At 43.7% G+C, this 15808-nt stretch overlaps 1 protein-coding gene across 1 annotated transcript in view; it reads left to right on the top strand.

Annotated features, from left to right (window-relative positions):
• The window catches only part of LOC138582858 (heparan sulfate glucosamine 3-O-sulfotransferase 3A1-like), a 329856-nt gene that overhangs the window by 260183 nt on the left and 53865 nt on the right, over positions 1–15808 (top strand). The window lies entirely within an intron of this gene.

Here is a 15808-nt window from a genome sequence, read left to right as displayed (position 1 = left end):
CCGAGCCCTTCGCTCATCCGCCTCCAACTCCCTCAGGGTCAGCCGCTTCTCGAAGCAACGAGCTGGGGGTAGATCTCTCTCCGCGGCAGGGGCCTCCCTCTGGAACAGCCTTCCTGCCTCCCTGAAACTTGAGGAGAACCATCTCCGGTTCCGGAAGCACCTCAAAACCTTCCTCTTTGCTTCTGCTTTCTCTCTCCCTCTCCCCTGCTGAACAGCTAATATTCTTCACTGAAACTGCACTGATTCTGCAACTGGACCACTCTTAACGGCCTCGGTCCTGGGCCCAGCCACTCTCCACTTGCACTGATGCCCTAGAATCCCCTCTGCACTGCGGGACTGTCTCTGTATCCCTACAGCCCCCCCCCCCTTTCCAGCACTTGCTCTGCACTTACCTTGCACTTGCCACCAGCTGGCCCTATTTATTTATTACTTTACGCCACTTACCTTGTACTGCACTTCCCCCCTCCCCTTCCCCCTGCACTTTTCCCCCTCCCCCACCCCTGCACTTGCGCGATCTGAATGACACCTGGCCTAGTAGGATCGTTGTCTGTCTCCCCTTGTTTCCTCCCCTCCCTGCCTCGTCGCGCCTTGAAACACCTGTGTATAGGCGCGTTACAAATGCCATATCATATCATATCATATCATATCATATCCCTTAAGATTCTTTTTTCAGGAACCAGAGTTTTCAATTTAGTCAATAATCTATCTGGCAACATCGGTATCATCTGTGGCAGTTTCTCACAGGCATTCCTTTCCTCATCTACTCGTACTAAGGGATCCCATGTATCAACCATCCCTGCCTGATCGTCTACAGTTCTAATCTGCTTCCACAAATCAGCAGGAAGGATCACGTGAAACAACAAATCTATATCACCCAGCGTGAAAACTGATGAATGCAAAACAGATTCCATTTCTTTATAAAATCCTGTTGGATTTGTCCTAATATCTGGAATTGATTGCCTGGTGGTATGCATTTCCTATCTAGAAAATGGAACATGGTCAAACTGTGAGACATATGTGCTTCAATAGTAGTGGCAGGTGTTCCTGCTGCAGCATTAGCTGGAATCTCTACTTTTGGAACAAATGTCAGAGGAATCTCCTTCATCTGCAATTGTAAAGTAGGCAAATCTGAAAGTCTCTTAAGCAACAAATCTAAATCAAGTGGCAAAGTAGTCAAAGCAGTACAGGGTGAAAATGCTCTTTTATAAATAACCATCAAATCAGTGGGACAACATTCCTTTCTCTTCATAAATTAATCTTGTAGATACTCTACTATCACCTGTAACACTTTCCTTTCCATTGCAGGAGCATACTGACTAAACGTGTCATGCACTTCAATGGGAGAAATTGAAACATCCGAAATCCATCTAAGAGAGTCTCTTGTGCAAATGCGCATTTCTTCACTGATTGGTTTCAATGGAGGAGAAATCGCTTCTGCACATATAAAGCTTGCCGTTCATTACCATCCATTTCATCTTCCTGTAATTGATCTAGCTCCCTTTTAAACTCAAATACCTTGTCCTCATGCACATATACTTCCTCTGCAGTATCCCTTGAGTGGGCAAGGACATTCAAATCCCTCAACCCCTGTGGGACATTCATGTCCGTTAAATCACTCCACATATCAACTAAATACGTTCCCATCCATTCTATCAAAATATTCTGTTCAGGAATATCCCCTTGGTCAGAAATCGCAAATAAAAGAGCTGATTAGTCACCCTCTTCTATGTACTTTTTAGCCCACGTATACAATTCTCTCTTTCTGCCTTTAGATACTGTGCCACGAGTCACTATTCTTGGATCAGCTTCAACCACTACAGGTGGAGCTGAACCACCTGGCAAAGAGTCAATAGATAGCACAGGCAATACCGCTGGTGGTGCACACAAAGCTATGGGGACAGCAACTGTCGGCAAGGGCGGAGGTTCAGGAGGGGGAACAACAATGGGATGAAGAGGAACAACAATGGGAAGAGGAGGAACAACAATGGGAGGAGACACATAAGGCGGTGGTGCAGTTGAAACTGTTCTATGTTCATTCAATATTAAGTAAATCATCTGATGTATGAAAATCCTGAGAGGGATATACCTTTTTCACATCTAGTTGAAAAGCCCTATCCATACTTCTAATGGATTCTGACTGTACCTGCTGATCATGCAACAATGCATTCTCAGCATTCGTCTTGTGTCTACTTGCATGATTTTCTCTACTTTTGAGTTGCTGCATAGCTTCCTTCCTCCAATCTCTAACTGCATCAAATGCTGCAGGCCTAGCCTTTTTTCTCAACAATACAGATTCTAAATGCACTAGGCGGGCAAAGTCAAAACTACCATAGACTGGCCACTGAAGGTCAGAAACAAGTCTGGTCTGTCTGTGCCAAATTTCATTAAATACTATAGTTCCTAGGCCATACTTGCAATACATTAAATACGCCGGCGACCCATCGGGTGGCACCGGTTGGTCTTGTTTCAAAGATTGTCTCTATCTGCAGAATAATACCCTGAAATAGGATGACAATTTCCCAGGCATATCAAATCACATCTTCACCTGGGATTGTTTGTATTTGCAAAAACAAAACTGCAACCAATATCAGGACTTTTAAGAATCGGTACACGACTCACCTGATTTCAAATTTCATAGGGGTCTGATCTGATTACAAAACGTCGTGGCTGGCGTTTTCGCAAAACAGGCCTCGATACGGGGACCCTCGTCGTGATGTCCTACTAAATGCTGCTCACCGTCCAGGGATCGGGTGTGCAGTACTGCGGAGGAATCGCATCTCACTTTGCAGGGGCCCTCGTCACTCTCCGATCCCGGTCCAGGAGCCCCGTTTTCATCTAGCGATGTGACATCAATCCTGAGGGTCCCTATTTGGGCATCATCTGAAAGTTTAAAAGAATATCGAGGCTTAATACCACATGAAGAAATACGCCAGTTGTGAGTACTAAGGTACAAGTACACTTTATTTTAACAGAACAGCTGTCTGGCTCTCAACACTCTGCAATGTGTGCAAGCAGACACCGTGAGATGAGAGATTGCTGGACATTTCAAAAACGTGAGTATTTATACAGTTTTCTCACAATCCCTGACACATCGTCCAGCCCCTCTTCATGTAATACATTTACCTAGGGTACATAGCCTTTCCATAAAATTAATACATGTTAAAACATCCTTGAATAGCTGGTTGTTTTCTGTTAAACACTTCATATGTTTTTCAAACATTGGACACAAAGATAACAGTCCTTATTTCATTTACCTATATTTGTCTACCATTTGTTTTTAAGTTTAAAGCCATCTTAGTTTCAAGGAGCGAAAACAAAGATTTCTGCAAAAGCACATGTTCAGCTATTCATCATTTTGTTTCGCTATTTGAACGGGGAAGACACTGTTGGTACAGATGGCATCTAAATTACTGATTAGCCTGGTTTGTGTTTCACTCCAAGGTTTCCTTAGTGCAGGTCAAACAATCCACCTTAGCAGCTTCAGCATGCCTATCTACGTTGACACAGTACACAGTTCATTTTACTCTGCTGGAGCCAAAAACACAAATTCTAACATGGGACGGAAAACAGGAGTTAATCAAAATGGCGGATAACTTTAAATGATGGCGTAGTCAGCCTATTTCAGGTTCATTCAAATTTGATTGACAGTGTGATTCGAATGTACTTACGCCAAAGTTCACTATCAGCCGATATTCATGCAAAATATACTTTTACATCCCAAGGAAGGGAGTGATAGAGATATGGCAGTAGTTAGTCAGACCTGAAGGGTCGCAGAAAGACTTTTCAGGAGGGGGCGCACAAGGGAGTGATTGAGGGAAGAGGGGAAAGACCCAGTGGCAAAGGAGTGATTACAGAAGTCCACGAGTGCAAGGGAAAAAGAGCTGATATTGTCCTTAATAGTTCTGGAAGAACATGGGGAGACCTGTTTGTAAGAGACCTTCACAGAGTGGACAACTCTAGTGACCTTGTTCGATGTGATAGGAGAGAAGGAGGAAAGAAAGGATAGGGGAGCAGGAGGGGCTGAGAGTGGTAGGAGGGTTGCGGGAGGCGATAGGGAAGAACAGAGTGACCTTAGGATGTCCTGAGTTTTAGTAGGGAAGTGGGCGCCCAATACAGTGCAGAGGGCCTGGGAGGTAAGAGGTGAGGTAGAGACTGCAGATAGAAGAACTTGGACTGGAGGAGAGAGAATCCTACGTAGAGGTGAGTCTTTGATGGCACTACATCCTGGGGCAGAGAGCCACGCTAAACGGCAAAGCCGGTGGTACAGTGGAGAGCGAGCAAATTGTTAAACTGATGCAGGAAGGCTGGCGCCTGACCAGCCAATGAGCCAAGGTCGAAATTCAGACATAGACAGTAAAGCAACCGTCTCATCTGGTGACAGGACCAAACGGAATCCGTTGTGGGTCTGGGGCTCGTTAGCTGATGCTGAAACCAGACAGCAACAGAGAGACTATATCTCCAATCTCCACATAAGAAGTTTTTTTGGTGACGAGCTGAGCAGCGGAAAGGCAGCAAATGCTCCTGAAGAGGTAACACCATTGAGGAGGGCAAACAGTTCAGAAGCGGGGAAAGCTACTAGAGTTACGGGAGCCAATAAAACCTGAACGGGCAGATGACCTACTGAAGCCCAGCTAAAGTGAGCTTATCAGAGGGCCAGAGGGCTTTGGGGAACCCTGAAACACCACAAACTAATAATCTTCGAGGCTGGAGAAGCCACACAGGTTACTGGAGCAGACAACCTGAATGGGAAAATGGCTTACCAGGGCCCTGGTAAAATGAGTTTATCAGAGGGAAAGAGGGCTTTGGAGAGCCCCAAACAACCAAGGCACAATCATCTTCGAGGCTGGAGAGGACACGTGGGTTACGGGAGCCAAGAAAACCTGTACGGTCAGATGCCCCTACCAAAACTACGATAAAGCAAACCTACAAAAGAGCCATAGAGTTTTGGAGAGGCCTGAAAAACTGCGAGGCATTCATAGTCAAGGCTTGCAGAGCCCCAAGGCTTACTGGAGCCTGGAAAACATGAACGGGGAGACACCCCACCGTGTCTCCGCATCAGGACTGGGGTGAGAGTGAACCTGGAAGGTTCCAGGGCATAAAAACAAAACAAGTACACTATCAATTACCAAGTAAGAATTGTTGGAATTTTAATAAGGAAAACCTTTTTTTCCTGGGACAAGGGAACCATATGGAATACTTGTAAATACTTAAAATTTGATAGACAGAACCTGCAGACTGGCCGAGGACTGTATTATGAGACATTTCTAAACTTTTAAAACATGTCTACTTGGTATTCAAGTGTCGGCCAGGCAAGAATCCAGGGACAGAGGCTATTGTTCCTGGCTCCTTTTGTTATGTTTTCTAAAATGGTTGGGCCAGTTAGAGAATAAGATTTACCGAGTGGTAATTCCACCCGAAGATAAAGCTGGAAGTAAATCCATCACCTTTCCTCCAAAAATCAGGGTAATTGCCACTCAGTAATTTTGCCTGTGGATATTCTGCCAAATTTGTAATTTGACGGTGAGGGAAATTAACAGTAATGGAATTACCGCCACTATTTTCCCACACTGCAAACATCATAAAGAGGCCCTTTATCCGACTCCTTCTTCTGGTCACCACAGTAGCAGGAGAATGCTTGGTCCCTAGTCTTTTCTTTGTTTTTTTTTTACCTTTGTTTTATTAGATCTGCTTTAGCGATGAGCTTTACACACCGAAGTATCACATAAAATAGACATATTGTACAAAATGATAAATATGCAGACTAATCGCATAGCTTATAATGTGCAAACTGTTAGTAACTGTATCTGCATATTGCATCCTGTTAAACTGCTATTAATTGTCTGTGCAAATTGCATCCCGCAATCTGTTAGTTATTATATCTGCAAATTGAATTGCTTCCTTTATACTGCTATTAATTGTATGGGCAAATTGCATTCTTCTTACTGTCTTTAACTACCTCTTGTCAATGCAACCTAGTTGTGTTTTTGCAATCAGCACATTTAGCCATAACTGACTCTCTAGAAAAATTTACTGCTAGGATCATTAGTACTGTGTGACGCATCGGAACGGTGTTCTAGAACTATGTACCTCTCAGTTCGTGCCCTTCCCTAGGATGCCGTTGCTTGCTCTCTTCACGCACGCCACGAGCTGACACCTTCACATCCTCTGCCAGCCTAGCATTCACCTCCCCCAACATGAAGAAGCAGCCACCTAACTCGTCGGACATTCCCCCAACACTTTTCCTCCCATCCTTCTTAGTAAGCCCCATTAATTACCCCACCCAGCAGCAGCTCACAACCCATCACCCCATTAACATCCTAGCTAACAGACTAGCTAGGTTAAGGTGTTGTTTCACTGAGCCCCTTCATCACTCCAAATGCCCCAGACTCAAACCCATTGGGAACTAACTTCTTGCGCTCCCATCACACACCAGCCAACACCAAACATAATTGGACAGAACAACCCCAGCACCCTGCCAACTCCAGCCCCACTGCTGTACCTATCCCCAAAACTGATTCAAGGACCACTAAACCAACTTTAAGCAAGAAGAAAACCTTGTCCTCTACCCCACTCGAATGTGCTCTCATAAATTCTCGCTCTCTCCCAGCCCATGCCATAGAGATACATGACTTGATCACCAAACTAGATCTCAATGCCCTCACCATTAGGGAAACATGGCTCCATGAAGCATCAGACCCGGCCATAATACTAGCCTTACTATCAGGCTACACCATCTTCCGAGAAGACAGACCCACTGCCAAAGGAGGGGGAGTAACCCTCATCATCAAGGAATCCCTATCAGTTAGACAAACTAACTCACCACTTGGTGGTAATGCTGATGCTCTATCTGTTAAACTCTCCCTATCACCGAACTGTACTATAGCTATCCATGTTATTTACTGCCCTCCAGGCCCCTACTCGACTTCAATGGAAGTCTACTCCATATGCAAAGGGATAACCTGAAAAACCCCTCTAAATCCATCCTCCTTGGGGATCTCAACTTGGGTTCAATGACCCGAAAGATAAACACGCAAAGTCCTTGGCCAGAGCACTCCAGGACATGGGCTTGATCCAAAAAATCTTAGACTCTACACACACCAAAGGAAGTATCCTGGATTGGGCAGCTGATCACAACTGCAGAGCAAACATCAGCTCTAACATTCCCTACCCTTGGACAGACCACCACCTTATCCACTTCTCCATCCCAACCACCACCTCTATCCTCAAAAGTAAATTGCCTGCCCCACCAGCATTAGCTAGATGTTCACGGAATCTTAAAGTGGATAGTATCGTACCCGTCCTTGACGTTCAGGCCCTCAAACCTCAATTCTCCAATGACACCCTGGTGTTGGTTGAACACTATAACAACACAATTAAAACAGCCATCAATGCCATTGCTCCTTTAGAGAGCAAGAAAGCTAAAAGAAAAAAAACACACAGACTCCTGGTTCACTAAGGATCTCCAAGAACTATGCTCCCATATGTGCAAGGCGCTCTCCAAATGGCAAACCAACCCACAAAATGCCACGCTAGAGACTTATAAAACAATTGCCGCAGAATACAAAAAAGCCATCATCACAGCTAAATCCACACTCCAGAATCGCTAATGCCAATTCAGAGTCAAAAGAGCTTTTCACCATTTTCACACAAGAACTAGTGAAAGATGAGGGCTGGTTCACCAGAGTGCAACAAGCCATGCTCGAAAAAAAAGGTTGCTTGTGGAAAAAAATCAAAACCAGCTTCAATGCACTGCCTTGTGCCAACAGGCCCACCACCACTGACTAACCATGACACTAAGGACATAGCACCTTTCTCCTTTAGGGTAGTAACAGAGACTGAGGTACTAGACATCCTCAAACAAACCAAAACCTCCAATTGCAAGGGTAATATTTGTCCAGCTAATCTCATTAAAGACTGTGCAGTAACACTAGCCACATTTATGACAACCTTTTTTAATGCCTCATTTGCCACTGGCATCGTCCCCTCCTGCCTTAAAGAGGCTTGGCTCTGCCACCTTCTGAAAAAGCCCAACCTAGACCCAGACTCACCCAATAACTACAGACCCATCACAACCGTCCCCTATTTGCAAAAAATTCTGGACAATGCCGCATATGTACAAATCCAACACTTCCTCGAAGTGAACAATATCCTTGGTAAAAGGCAATCAGGATTCCGTCCTGGCCACGGTACAGAATCACCCCTTCTGGACCACAAGAACCAACTAGGGGAAATGATGGATGAAAGCAAGCCAGCACTGCTCCTGCTCCTTGATCTATCGGTAGCATTTGACCTTGTCGATCACAAGACACTCTGCAGACAACTCGAAAACTCGACACACTTCTCCTCTGAAGCCACAACCTGGGTCAACTCCTTCCTTGAAGCAAGACTCATGAGAGTGTTTTCGGACCAAGCCTGCGCCCCACCAACTACCATTCACTGCAGAGTCCCTCAGGGTTCTTGCACAGCACCCACTCTATAGAATATTTTTACTCTACCTCTCTTCAATGACTTAGATAACAGCGGCATAGCCTATACAAACTATGCCGATGACACTCAAGTCTTCTTCCCACTCACTGGCTCCTACGAACAGGACTCCCACACTTTGTAAAATCTATGCCTCCATCCAGGCTTGGATGGCGGCCAATGGACTGTGTCTCAATGAGGATAAAACAGAAATCCTTCTGGTTCGACCCAAGGAAATCCACAACAAGCTATACACTAAATACAGCTCCTTCAACATTGAAAATACCACTATCGCTGTCTCACCAGCTCTGAAAACCTTAGGAGTTTACATCGACTCATCACTCACCATAACCCGCCAAGTTAGTGCCATTGCCTCTTCGGCTGCACTCACCACCAAAATCATTAATGCTGTCAAACCCTACCTATCAGCCAAAAACGGCCTCAATATAGCCAGAGCCACTATTGGGGCTAACTTGGATTATTGTAACGTTCTGTTTGTGGGCACGTCTTCCAAAAAGCTCAACAGGCTACAAATCACACAAATCAATGCTCACAGAGCAGCGCTAAGCATTCCAAAAAGGAATCACATCTCCCAGGCAAGAAGAGATGCCCACTGGCTCCCAGTTAAAGAGCGCATTCTGTTTAAAACACTAGCAATCACACACAAGTGCCTTGCCCTCATGGCTCCTCGTATCTCTTAGAAGAAATAGTCAGAGCCACCTCCTCCAGACCGAAGCAGTCTCACCATACCAACCAGCTCTCTGTACCCACCTACAAAAGAGTCAAAGCTGGAGGATCCAGCTTCCTCTTGCTAGCGCCAAAAAACTGCAATGCACTACCTACATCTCTCAGAAATATAACATCCCATGCAGTCTTCTGCAAGGCTTTAAAAACCAAGCTTTTTAATTAAAATACCCTGCTTTAGACATACACCACAAGCCCCAACTTGTTCCACTGTACCTATGGAATCATCAAGTTGGCAGCTCTCCTCTCTTTTTTTCTGTTGCAAACAGCACTTCAAATCTTTAAACTCGGCACTGTTTTTTTTTTAATGTCATTATCATGTAACTAAGCAATACCTAATGTAACAGTACCACGATGCCCAAGGGCTGCCTTGTGCGCTTTATACATGTAAAAATAAATAAATAAAATGCAACTATCTGTTCATTGTTTTATTTATGCAGCCATCCTGCTTCCCTCAGCATGTTTCAGTTGGGATTGTGAGCTTTCCATCAGTGACCTTTCTCTTTCAACGCCCTAGTTTAGCCATTGAGGATTGTTAATCATATATTGGTCGTCTTTCTGTCCCTCCTTTCCTTCAAAGCCTGCCAATGCTTTGAGATCACAATATTGGTTCCGAAACAGGACAAAATCAGTCTGTGATTGAAGAACAACTTTGAGAGGTGCATTAGACTGACAGAATCAAATTGTAAGCAAATTAATTAAAATTAATTCATTATAATGAGATTTTGGTTTGAATCACTGATTGTAATGTTTCAGTTTGCCAGGGTCCCAAAACCTAAGCTCAGAAAAAAAGGACTTTCACAGAGAGAGGGTGAAAATATGGCTGCGGCAGTGGAAAGTGGGAAGAGTGACAAATAGAAGGTTATAAAAATAGATAGTGAGACACAATGAGCAAGACACAAATAAGAAGCAACGCACATAGAGAACTACGTGACTAGGCAGTGAGACAGGGGGAATTTCATAGAATTCTATTAGGGAGATCCAGTAGCGACCAGACACAGGAGCAATTTCTGCACCTTTCTGGGTCTGAGCCTCAGCCAACTTAAAGCCTCGATTGTTGAGTACCTGCAGGGCAGTTTCTAGCCAACTTGGTGCCCAGGGCGAAACATCAGAATGCGGCACCCCCAACCCTGTCTGGCACATCACATCCAAACTATACCTCTGTCGTGTGACAAAACCCCTCCTCAATATGAATAAACAATTGCTATATAAATGAAGCTTGTTTCATTACATTGTAATTTAAGTATTTTACAGAAGAATTATTATGTGAAAATAAAGCTGTTGCTTCCCAAGTAAATGGTTTTTGTCACCTTTTACGGAAGGTCTTGCCTGAATGCAGTTTCAAACTGTCCGTACTGGCACACTGTGGTTGCACAGCCTACTGGTGTCTGAGGGCCCACTGAACTGGCCCTGTGTTGCAGGTGTTCTGTTCGTACCACCTCACTTGTAGTTCGCAAGGGGCAATACTAGAACAATCATATGAATTATTTTCTGATAGAAGGTAATCATTCCAAGATGGACAGTCTGGTACACTCTTATTGTACTCATTCAAAATACCTCTCTGAGAGTGGGAAAGTGGACGAATAGCACCAAAGAGGATTCCTGTATGCTTTGAAATAAATCACAGATCGTTTCAGTACTATAACAGTGATCATCGATTTATACATGTGTTAAACAAGTCTGTGATAAAATGATTGTATGTGTGAATCTCTAAATTCATAACTGATGCATGGCTTGCTGCTCACATCACGTTCACAATACTCACCCTAACATTAAAATGTTTGTAACCATGAACCATACATGCTCATTTGGACAGCTTATGTTTTTGGATGTGAGTATAAAATGGCTGCAACATCAGCAACTCGAATGGGGTACAAGGGCTCTTTTGCTTCTTGTTTATGAAGAATTTTAGAGGAGGAAGGGCTGGGTGTCAGTGTGGGCATGCTCATCCCCAATACAATCTTTAGGGAATTTTATCTACAGATAGGGCAGGATACCGCACAAGAGAGACCCAATAAACAATGCACAGAAAGGCTACACAGAAAGGAATGTACCCCTTTCACACAATAGCCTGACCAGTAATAAACTGATGAAGCATTTTAAACAAAACCGGCTTCTGATGCATAGTAAAGGGTCCACAGCTCCTCAGTCACTACCTCCTCACTATTATGCAGGTCTCAGGGGTTATTTCGGCAAAAAAGAGCAGGCCCATGCTTTATCTAACAGAGCTGGCATTAGCATCTTTTAGTGCTGGCCTGCAGCTAGTGAAAATCATGGTGTGGCAGTGTAGAAAGGGAGTTTGACCTACTGGATTTACAATTTGAGGCAACTTCTTTGATTGTTTTAAGTGTTTAAGTGTGGGCAAAGTATGGCATGCTCATCAGAGCCACATACACAAAACATCCCAGTGTGCTCTTGTATGGATATTGGGCACATCAGACAAAAACAGATATATATATATATATTCTGTTACTTAAGGGAGCACCACATAGATGCCATTAACCAACAGGGTGGTGACTTGTGCAGCGCACAAATCATTGCTGCAAACCTATCACTGCATTGATTTGCCATGGACTACTGTCTGCACGGTGACACACAATGAACTCTATACAAGGTGCCAGGTGACATTGAGTTACCTTCTGGTGCGTGCACTGGGCAGTGGCTGGCTTGTTTAGACAATTAAAAGACCTTTGATGCTGAGTAGATGCATTTAGTCCATGTCCCAAAGCAGCCATTAGAATACTTAAGCAAGAAAATTAGAGTTAACCTTCCCAGCAATGCATCATATGTAACTAAAAAGTAATATACATATATATATGTTTTGATGTGTCAAATAAAGAGACATAAACATAAAGAAAATAGTTTAAAACTTTTCTGCGTGGCACGTTAATTCTCTTTGAAGAATGCATGGGTTTGGTCAGCTAACTGATACTTGTGCTGGCCTAGTGAATAAAAATGCCCCATGTTCAGGTCTTAACACTCAAATGTTAGGCAGATATCATGTAAAGAAAATGGCTTGTTAAGTGAGCCATCACTTATAAATTGCCCCACTTGAAAGGCTATCAGCACAAAGAATGAGAGGCACAGGGTGTGTGCTTCCAGAGCAACTCACACACTGCCTTTGGAATATGCATTCCTTTGTTTGCATACTCCGAACGCATGCAGTCATCCACAAGTCGAGCAGCTAGCGCACATCCAACCGCACATCGCAGAGGAGCACTCACCGGCACAGAAGGCTGATTAAATCTGCAGTCTGGCACGCTCTGAAGCAGTTTTTTGTGTGGGGCCCGTCACTGCGCCCACCTCCTTAGCTATTTAGCTCTGCGCCCTGGGCCATCAGCCACCCGGCCCGGCCCAACAAATAGGGCTGAGTACCTGCACTTATTTCTTTCCATTTAAAGCACCTGTGGGAGGTTTGGATATGCCAGCATGCACCATTCTGTCATCTAGTGTTCCATGCACAAAGAACTTTCAGGGGGCCAATTAATGGGTGTGGAAGGCTCTGGGTCCCCTGCATCTGCACCAGTTTGTCTATGTTTTCCAACAATCGCCAAGCCTCTTGGAACATGAGTCAGTTGGGGAAGGAACGTTGCAAAACATTTGCACCTCATCACTAAGGCGTTACAAACCCCAGGCTGTCAAGGTATCTGTGTTTTCGTTTTTGGTTTCTATAGCAACCCTCTCCCTGCCCCACCCAGGTTACTGGTATCTAACACCGGCAGTCAGCCAACATAAGTGTCAGCCATCATGCAATGTCACACTTTTAACAGGATGGGAAAGGAGCAGGGGAAAAGGAGGCCATTTGCGAACAGACAAAGGACCTTTGTAAAACATTGTAGTGATGATAGGAAAATAAGCTGTGAAATCTCAGTGGTGGCGTGAAATGGCAGACCCCCTCTGTGCGACGCGATGAGGGCGCATGCAAGGGTAGAAACATGTTGCAAGTCCACCTCCAGGCTTGCCTGTTGCTCTGAAGACGGGGTCTACCCCCCACAGGCCGACAGTTACGACACATTTCAGATTAATTATCCATATCCGTAAAAAGAAATGCTTTTTAAGAAACTTCACACAGACTAAAGGAATCAGATCCTATCGCCACGTGCTGCCCTTTAGGAAACGACTACACAGATCCAAGTATAGCCAATGCATGTGTGATTAAACACTCCCCCTGCCTGCCCCAGGGCCTGTTTATAAAAGGTCACTCTACTTGCAGTGATTCCAATGGGGCTGTAGAAAGGCGTGATACCTGTGGATCCCTCTCTTATCTGGTATTCAGGAAAACATATTGAAGCGTCACTGGGCAACGCAAGCCAAACCGCAATGCAAGCCAAGATGAACTGAATGCATGCTAGAACATTCCACTATAAGCTTTCACTCGGTGCACTCTGGGAATTAAAGTGGGAGAGCGCTGGTGTAGGGTAGTAGTGCGCCTGATTCTGAACAGGCCGAAGATGCCCAAAGCACGCCAGGGGTATTATACTTACACTTACTGGCGGCTCTCAGCAATTTGAAAAGGTGCAACACCAAGGTTGGGTGTGAAATTGGGGGCGTGTCCTAGAACCCTTTTGGGGCAGGGTTAGGATTGTTGATCAGTGATGCCCGCACATGATTTTAAAGGCCTATATCCAATAATATTCCCAAAACACATTTTGCACATGATATAAGCATGAACACAGTAGCAGTTCCTAAATCTGTCTTTATTTACACGCAAGGCCTTTAGTTCTGTTCCTCGGGTAGTCTCCATGTCTTAGGAAGGCGCCATGTGTGGGAAATGACCTCATCAATGTATGCCAATGCAGCTTCTCCCATTTTAAGTTAGGCTTGCCCAAAGACAACTCAGATTCCTGTCCACAGGAAATATGCTAAAGGAAAATAATATATTCTTCTGGCACATACACTTAAAAAGCTAACTTTAACATCAACAATTAGAAATAGGGCCTGATTCACAGAAGCTTTTTATAATGGTGTAATCCCCTAAGAAAACACTCTGTGAATCAGACCCTTAATGGACAAACAATTAAGTGAAAAACTCATACACATTACAATGTGTATTACAGAAACGAAAGACAATAAAAAAACAATAACAATAAATGATCACATAAAACATGCTAAATCATTTGAGGTACAATCACACAAAGAAAACAATATATAACATTGTGAACATCAAAATGGACTCCATAGAGTTCAAAAATATTCTTTTGTCAGGGCACCCTTTTTGCACAAAGCTGTTTGAAAAAATATTGTTCAAAATCGCAAGATCAACTTAAGTTTCTGCTTATAGTATTCCTCAGGGTCAATTAACTCGTACTCCATATCTTGAATCTGGAAGACTTTTTATTGACAATCTCGTTAGCCACTTATTTATATCCTTTTAGCAAAGATTGTTGATGCATAACTAAGGCCTAAAAAGGGACATATCATTTCAAACTGTCTCACAGATACCAACTGACTGTGCAGTGTAATATCTTTGATAATATTTTTGTCTCGGGAGGATAGCTCAGGGGCAACGTGTTTGCCTTGGAAGCAAAAAGACATGGATCATCACAGGTTCGATCCCGGGTCTGCGCTTAGAAACCTCTGGGTATTAAGCGCGTTATACATAACCTATCATATCATATCAGCTATATTTAAAAATAATGTTAGTTAAAAAAAACACTTCTGGTATAAAGATAACTATAGTATGGAATATACAGCATAAATATTAGTGCGCATCAGAAAGTATATATGCTAGCATTGCCAATGTAAAACCTATTCATGCTAATAAGAGAGTTAGAGTCCCATCGAGGGTAGAATGGTGAAGAGATGGAGAGAAATGAGTGATGTAGGGGGATTGATCATGCTGCATTTGCTGCACATGGGGAACTATCAGCACCTCTTGAACATAATAGGTCTTATTTAACGTTTGTAAAACCCAAACCCCTGACCTTACTTACTCATGCATACCCTGGGAAATATTTTCATGTTTTTGCGGCTGAAAAAATGAGATATATACTGGGTGCTACATTGGTGCAATCCAAGTGTTGCCTATTGCATGCTGGTACTCATAGTAGGGGATTGTTACTTAAACTCACGAGACTCTGGGGGACTTCTAATTTTTTGGGCTAATTGTCTGGGGTTCATTCGTGATCGTTGATGTATGAACATGGTGTCTGTGTGTGTGATATGTAGCATGGTTTTGTGGAATAATCCCAATGAAAAATAATTTGAAAAACTAAACTGTACTGGAAAAACAAAACAGAGAAGAGGAATGAAACACAAGTAAAGGAGCGATACAGACAGTATGACTTCCAAGACTAGAATGCTACTTATAATGTGTATTCAGAGACATCCTTTTCAGGGGCTGACTACATTAATATTTGAAGTTTGATTATTGTTCTTATGAGCACGTTTTCTCACAATAACCATGGTCAGCAGCAGTCTTCACCCCCCACATCCACTGATAATAGTCCTTACATGTTCGTATTACCACCGCAAAACACTTCAAGGATGATGCCTAGAATATACGCCAATATGCAAAAAGTAAATGCTAGTCATGGTATGGGCCCGCACATTGATGCTGCTGGTGCATCGCCCCTCAACACTCATGTGCAAACAGGCACAC

The sequence above is a fragment of the Ambystoma mexicanum genome, chromosome 3q, assembly GCF_040938575.1.
Source record: "Ambystoma mexicanum isolate Mex_15411 chromosome 3q, UKY_AmexF1_1, whole genome shotgun sequence".
NCBI classification, from domain to species: domain Eukaryota; kingdom Metazoa; phylum Chordata; class Amphibia; order Caudata; family Ambystomatidae; genus Ambystoma; species Ambystoma mexicanum.
Note: the sequence above shows the minus strand (reverse complement) of the source record. Positions and strands in the feature narration are given on the sequence as shown.